General features: G+C 44.6%; 1 protein-coding gene across 6 annotated transcripts in view; it reads right to left on the minus strand.

Moving 5' to 3' along the window:
• ITSN2 (intersectin 2) overlaps positions 1-6,239 on the minus strand; it is a 166,079-nt gene extending 159,840 nt beyond the window's left edge. For 2 of the 6 annotated variants that reach the window (XM_061168744.1, XM_061168749.1), the window contains exon 1: positions 5,618-5,776. The gene's annotated coding sequence lies outside the window, so the exon portion shown is untranslated. Of the gene's footprint in view, positions 1-4,996; positions 5,288-5,461; positions 5,551-5,617; positions 5,777-5,816; positions 5,888-5,932 lie in introns of those variants that run through there. The other 4 variants (XM_061168747.1, XM_061168748.1, XM_061168745.1 and 1 more) reach the window with 4 other exon arrangements.
• Positions 6,240-7,272: the final 1,033 nt, after the last annotated feature.

The following is a 7,272-nucleotide window of genomic DNA, read 5'->3' on the forward strand; positions in this document are numbered from 1 at the left end:
AGAGAGAGCTGCAGCATGTACTTTTTCAAAATGGGATTACCACCAGGTTATAAAGACTATAAAACCCAGGTATTGAAAAGTAGTGTTCAGAAAGTTTTGGGTTATCTGTCTCTAACCTAAATGGCTCTTTCCATCTCAATCATCCAAGTGACTTAGCTTTCCAGGACCCAGTGGAACCCTGGATCCTGGATGTAGGAGCTAGTATGCTGGAAGAAGAAGGCAAAAACTCAAATCAGAATCATGGAATAAAGACCAGACACCAGAATAAAGGAGAGGTAGTGAGGGAAAGCCTTCCAATACAGGTTGTCTAAGCATTTCACTGGAACTTTAGCAGAGGGAAAGCCTAAAATGTTTCTAGTGAGGAGAATAGAGTAAGGGAAATTAAATCTCAAGTCTTAACCATGACTTCTCCTCTACAATTCCGGTTTTTAGGGCTTACCACAAAGTTAGAGAATGAATGCTACACAAGTGTTCCCAGCCTGCATCATTCTCAGCAAACTTCATTAATCCTGAAGTTCTCACTTATATTCACCAAAAAGTATCTCATACTTACTAAAATTAAAGTCACCTAATGTTACATAAATTGAGAAGTTTATTAACTTGACCTACTTAATTCTTTTATTTAAGCCGTCATTCTTAAGTGTGAAGGAGGAGTGGTAGGGGGGTGAAGAAAGTGTCCAAATACATATTTTAAGCAAAAATGAAACAATAAAGCAACAGTTATCAGTGTCCTCCTAACTGTCGGAGCAAACCCTGCTGGGTCCTTATCTGTGTGGACTCTGCAGTTTCACACTGCCACCGTCCTTGATCATTCTTTCCTATTATCAACCTCACGTTAGCCAAGCACTCCTCACACTGAAAAGTAGAAGTTATTTAAGCATATGGATTCAAAGACTTTGAAGTAATAATCCAAAGCTGTTGTTTCTTTTGCAGATATACAATATTTTCTTCTTTCAGGCTATGCTTCCCCATCTCTCCCCCCACCCCAAATTAAGGGGACTAAAAGGGCAGATTCTTTGTTGGGAGGTGGGATTGTGGCTAAATTCTACTCTATTTTCCAGCCTTCTTTTAGGAATGTTTTGATGGTAAGATTAAAAATTAAGGGCTAATCATCATCAAAAAATCTACAAACAATAAATGCTGGAGAGGGTGTGGAGAAAAGGGAACCCTCTTGCACTGTTGGTGGGAATGTAAATTGATACAGCCACTATGGAGAACAGTATGGAGATTCCTTAAAAGACTAAAAATAGAACTACCATACGACCCAGCAATCCCACTACTGGGCATATACCCTGAGAAAACCATAATTCAAAAAGATACATGTACCACAATGTTCACTGCAGCTCTATTTACAATAGCCAGGACATGGAAGCAACCTAAATATCCATCGACAGATAAATGGATAAAGAAAATGTGGCACATATATACAATGGAATATTACTCAGCCATAAAAAGAAATGAAATTGAGTTATTTGTAATGAGGTGGATGGACCTAGAGACTGTCATACAGAGTGAAGTAAGTCAGAAAGAGAAAAACAAATACCATAGGCTAACACATATATATGAAATCTAAAAAAAAACAAACAAAAAAAATGGTTCTGAAGAACCTAGGGGCAGAACAGGAATAAAGACGCAGACGTAGAGAATGGACTTGAGGACACGGGGAAGGGGAAGGGTAAGCTGGGACGAAGTGAGAGAGTGGCATGGACATATATATACTATATACACTACCAAATGTAAAACAGATAGCTAGTGGGAAGCAGCCACATGGCACAGGGAGATCAGCTCTGTGCTTTGTGACCACCTAGAGGGGTGGGATAGGGAGGGTGGGAGGGAGACGCAAGAGGGAGGCGATATGGGGATATATGTATATGTATAGCTGATTCACTTTGTTATAAAGCAGAAACTAACACACCATTGTAAAGCAATTATACTCCAATAAAGATGTTAAAAAAAAAAAATTAAGGCCTAAAAAGCTAATTTCTTTTCCAGTTACTAGGTTAAAAAAATTTTTTTAATAAATAAAAAATAAAAAGGAGACTAAGTTTAGTTTTGAAATTTCTCATCGACGTAAGTTGGAATAATAACAGGTAACATTTATTAAGCACTTATACTAAGCAGAAGTCACTGTACTAAGCACTTTATATTATATACAACAGCACTATGTGTTGGTAATGTTACTTCCCCCATTTTACAGATAAGGAAACAGAAGCTTAGGAAATTAAAATAAGTTGCTCAAGGTTGCTATTTAGTGTTGGAGTTGGGAGCAGGAGGCTTAACTTGAAAGCCTGTACTCTTATCTACCACAGTTAAGATAAAAATAAATAAAATTTTCATTGAAACACATAAAATGAATATGTATTAGTGAAGAAAAGGATCTAGAAAACATGAAACTGTTGCTTAAGTAAAACAAGTTAAATGTCTGCCATCTGGTATTAGATCCCTAAATGTCTACCATAACCACTGCTAACTAGCTTCACAAACAAATAAATCATTCAGTGTCCTGATATAGCTGTGAAATTAATTTTTAAGTGAATCTCTCAAAATAATACATTTGCAAATGAAATATGCTGCCCTCTTAGAGTTGTAAAAATACATTATCTCTTGATGTATTCACTGCCCTACTTCTATTTCTGCTCAGTTTCCTCCCCCCTCCCCCACTTCCTCTCTGCCTTCAGATCCTTTAAGGCCCGTTCAGTTCCTCCTTCTCAACAATACCTATATGCACACTCTACTCAATAGGACTCTAACATTAGTCACTGCGCTCTGTAGTTAAAGGATGATAAAAAGTCAGGAATGAACTCAAGTAAAAGATACAGCGTTTCTGATGCATCTTCATCTTTAGAACTATTCTTTTACAGAACTAATCCTAAATATGATTTTTCTACTTCACACTTGGAATCCGCCTTTAACAATTAACACACACAAAAAAATCTGCCGTTTTTTAGCTTTTCTTCATAAATAGTTATTCCATACATTTTTCCATAAATAAGGTATTGAAAAGATCAGAATATAAAAAAGAAAAACAAGCAAATGCACTGCTGTATGGTAATAAAATACCACATTGAGAAATGTAATTAGTTTATTTTGAATCATTCCTGGAACTTGTTAATATAAATGCTTTACAAGTAAATATAGTATATAAAAATGCTAGTTACTTAACGATGGAATAATATGTACTTTCGTTCGTCTACTCAACAAATATTTATTGAATGCCCAAATAACCTTCTGTTTTTGTTTTAATTTCTGAACCAAGATGAGTGTACCAGATAAGGGAACAGGTGCTGAAGTTAGAAGGATCCTGGTTTGCAACCTGGCTCCTGTACTTACTAGCTCAGTGACCTAGAGCAGCTCAGTTAACCTAGAGTAGTCAGTTAACCTTCAGGTTAACATTTCATTTATCTATTTGATGGGAGGGAAAGAAGTACTCATAGGGTCTTTGTGAGCTTCAAATGATTATATAGCACAGCACAGGGCCTGGCAGGCAGTAAGTGCTCAATAAATGACAAGAATGGTAAATACATTTTAATACTGAGGAAAGTAGCTGAGAAGGGAGATGACCAATAATGGTCTTTTTGTCTTAACTAGAAAGAAATTTGTGAAACTCTGTATTAAAGATACAATAAAATAAAAATCTTAGGGTTATGTAAGAAAATTTCCACTTTAAAAAGAGATATGATAAGTATATAGAGTGAAAAAACTAAAAAATAAAGATAAGGAAGAAAGAAAGAAATGGGTAAAGAAGATCTTGAAAGCTGCTGAGTTTGGGTGACGGATGTATAGAGGTTCCTTTTACTATTCTGATTTTGTGAAAATACAAAAATTTTTAAAACCATAATTCCAATCCCAGCACATGCCTAACACATTTCCTCATATTCAGGAGAGATCAGGATTTTACCCTTGAGATGTGCTGAACTAACAAGAGTACCTCCCTGCTCAATAATTCAGTACAGGTCAAGTTTTCTCAGACAATTCTACCTTTCGTTATAAAGGTAAACAAAAGGAACAATTACGTGCATTGAAGTATAAAATGCAAGCTTTTCTGAGGCTCATTAACACTGCACTAAAACAGAAGCCATGCACATTTTTTCCATGTCCTCCAAAAAAACACAAAATTCTGTTTGTCCTTAAACGAAGCTTTTAAAAACAACTTCCACCTTACATACTTTTGAAATAATAAAGGATATATGTCAATCATATCTCAATAAAGCTGGGGGAAATAAAGAAATTACAAGAAAATCGTAGGCACAGCCAAAGAAACTTAGCACATCAGAATTGTTACTATCTTTAAATTCTGAGGGACGTCATTATTAATTTATGTAAAGGTTTTACTTGATGTTTCTAGATTGCGTTTAGGTTTTACCACTGATTAACAACATAGCAAACAAGCACAGGGAGAGAGGCAATTTTCTTAAGAGGCTTAAGAGGCTTAACCTACAGAGTCTAGGCTACCTAAATTAAGCTGACTGGGACAACATAAAATTTCAAGGCACACCTCGCCTATTTCTGGTTAAGCAAGTAAACACTAGTAAAAACAAACTAGAGCATTTAGTAAAGCAAACATTTTTGTGTTAACCTTAACTCCTATCACAAAGCGGTTGGCTCCATTAAAATATTCCTAATTCCTAAATAACACAAGTTTCAAATGAAGCATACTTGCCATCAGCAATCATTCGACGATAAAGCACAGGATTAATAAATCCAAATACAGCATCTTTCTACAAAAGGCAAAGCCATCTGCAGTTTCAGCCTCGGTTTACCCATTCACTATGCATATGCAAGCGTCTTTTTAAAAAAAATTATAAAAGCAATAAACTTTACTCTGGTCCAAGAAATTACATCTCTCCGTGCTTCCTGTACACCCTGTAAGTCAATAACGCCAAAGTCAAATTGTAACATTTCCCAACTTTGGTTTAAGGTGAGCGGTGGACGCTGAGCATCCGCCCACTGGCCTCTCGTGACTCGGGCTACTTTGACGCACGGGGATGCGGCTCACCTGACATTCCGCACCAACCCTTAAAAAGAAGGAAATCCAACTCCGTGAAAATAAAATGGGGCTCCGAGGAAGTATGCGGGTGCCCCTCAGGGCTGGCTCTCTTCTGCCCGCACCCCGAAAGCGAGGGGGCCACGCCGCCCCCGGCCCGCCGCGGCGTCCACACCTGCCAGAAGAGGCCGCGGCCGGGGGCCGGGGCTCGGCCGTGGAGAAGAGGCAGCCCGGCCCCGGCCCCTCGTCGTCCGCCCTGGCCCCGCCGCGGGGGCAGGAACCCGGCGCCGGAGGTTTCCGCCCGGCGCCGCCAAGCCCGCCAGGGGCCTAGCTCGGGGGCCGCCCGGGCTCCCGAGGGCCCGTCCGCGTCGTGCGGGGCGCGTAGCTGCCTCCCAGCCCGGCCCGCGAGCCTCCCCGCGGCGGACGCCGCGGCGCCCGCACCTGCCCTGCGGCAGGCCTGGCAGCAGCTTCACCCACCTGGCGCGCCACCGCGCCTCCCGCACGTCACAGCGCGGCCACGCGCCCCTCGGCACCAGCGGCGCGGGCGCGGGCGGACGCCGGGAGACCCTGCCCAGCCGCCGCCGCCGCCGCCGCCGCCGCGCCCGCTTCGTAGTCAGGCCGCCGCCAACGAACCTGTTGCGCAGCCTGTCACGGCCGCTCGGGCTCCGCGGCGCCGCCTCAGCCCCACAACAACATGGCGGCCGCGGCCTCCGCAGGAAGCCGGGGGGCGGGGTGGGAGGCGACGGTCCGGGCAGCCGAGTGCCCGCCCGCTGCCGGGCACCGACTCCTCCACCCTCGGGAACCCGAAATTGGCCCGGGCGCGGCTCCTCACCCCCAGAGCCCCAGGGCAGCGGACCCCACGGGCCTGGTCCTAGTGCTCTGCTCTCCCCTCGGGGAAGCCCCGAAGCCCCGGACGCGGCAGCCCTTCCTGGAGGGGCGCCGACCCACCTGGCTCCTCCTCCGCGAGGTGACATGTTGAGGCTGGGTGGTGCTTTTCCCGCCGCCGCCGCCGCAGACCCCACAGTTTTGGAAAAGGGCCAAACGGTGTATGGTGCGTGCCTGCTGCACCTCCCGTGGCGCTCTCCCTGGAGCCTTCTCACTCACTACAGTATCTTCGCCGACCTGGGGGCTCGATTCCCCTGGAATGGGGAGTGGGGCGGGAGGAGGTTGTTCCCACCCTTGCTCGTGGGTGTGTTGCAGGCCTTTCCCTCGGGTAGCGCAGAAGGACTCACTGTACCCAGCGGTGGTCCATGCAGCGTTCCTCACCCTCCTCCATCACAAACAAAAAAGGGCAAGAAAGGGGCCTTCCAACCCTCATCCACGCGCAGAGCAACTACCCCGTATACTCTGGCCGGGCAGTAAGAAGATAGTCACCTCTCCGTGAACTCCACGACCTGCGGGTCCGCAGATGCTGGACGTTCTTCCCCGCCTGATAGCTGCCTGACAGGTGAAGCTCAAATTCAGTGTCTCTTTTTTCTCCCCTTTCAGCTCCTCGTCTCTTCGCAAAAGACTAGATAACACAAGTCACCGCCACTTATGGAGGGCTTGCCCTTGACACAGCGCTCCTTAAAGAGAAAGGCTTTTTGTTAGTTGGGGTTAGAGGAGTAGGTGGTTCCTCTGGGCATAACAGAGTGGGGGTCCGAGACCCAAGAGTTCCGTTGGCTTTCAGAGGCAGGGGCGGGGCTGGTCCCATGTGCAAAACTCATATCCCCATGACTTGTTGGAAAAGGAGAAATCTGTGCAGATCAGATGATCCCGTGGCTTGCTTTCATTCTACCTGTTGGGGCATGTGAAGGTAGCAAGGCTGGCTTGAGAGGCATGACTCCAAAGCCCAGGCCTATCTGAACTAGTCAACCAACTCATGTGAGGAACTTAGCAAACATCAGAGATGATAAACAGGCTTTTCCCCGCTCTCACACTCAGTGTTTTTCCTAACTCTTAGGTTTGGACCTGACCAAGACCTGACAGACAGGTCCTGAGCTTCAGTGACACGGAGAGACCTGACTCCTTTGCATTAGCCTAGGAAGTCCTTTATCTACTAGAGACCAGTCAGTCTATCCCTTATCTGCTGGGGACTAATCAGTCTGCAAACAAACCACCCAAGCTAGAGATAGCACTCTTGAGCACATAGTCTCATTCCCATGACAGACATCACCAGTTAATTGTGATTCCCTTCAGAGCCCATACTTCAGTCCAGGCCTCTGAATCCTTCTCAACATAGTGCTCCAGAGAGTTGGCTTGTAAGGTGAAACCTATTTTTAATTCCTGATAGGCAGATTGCTAGCCAG

This window comes from Eubalaena glacialis, chromosome 14 (assembly GCF_028564815.1).
Source record: "Eubalaena glacialis isolate mEubGla1 chromosome 14, mEubGla1.1.hap2.+ XY, whole genome shotgun sequence".
NCBI classification, from domain to species: Eukaryota; Metazoa; Chordata; class Mammalia; order Artiodactyla; family Balaenidae; genus Eubalaena; species Eubalaena glacialis.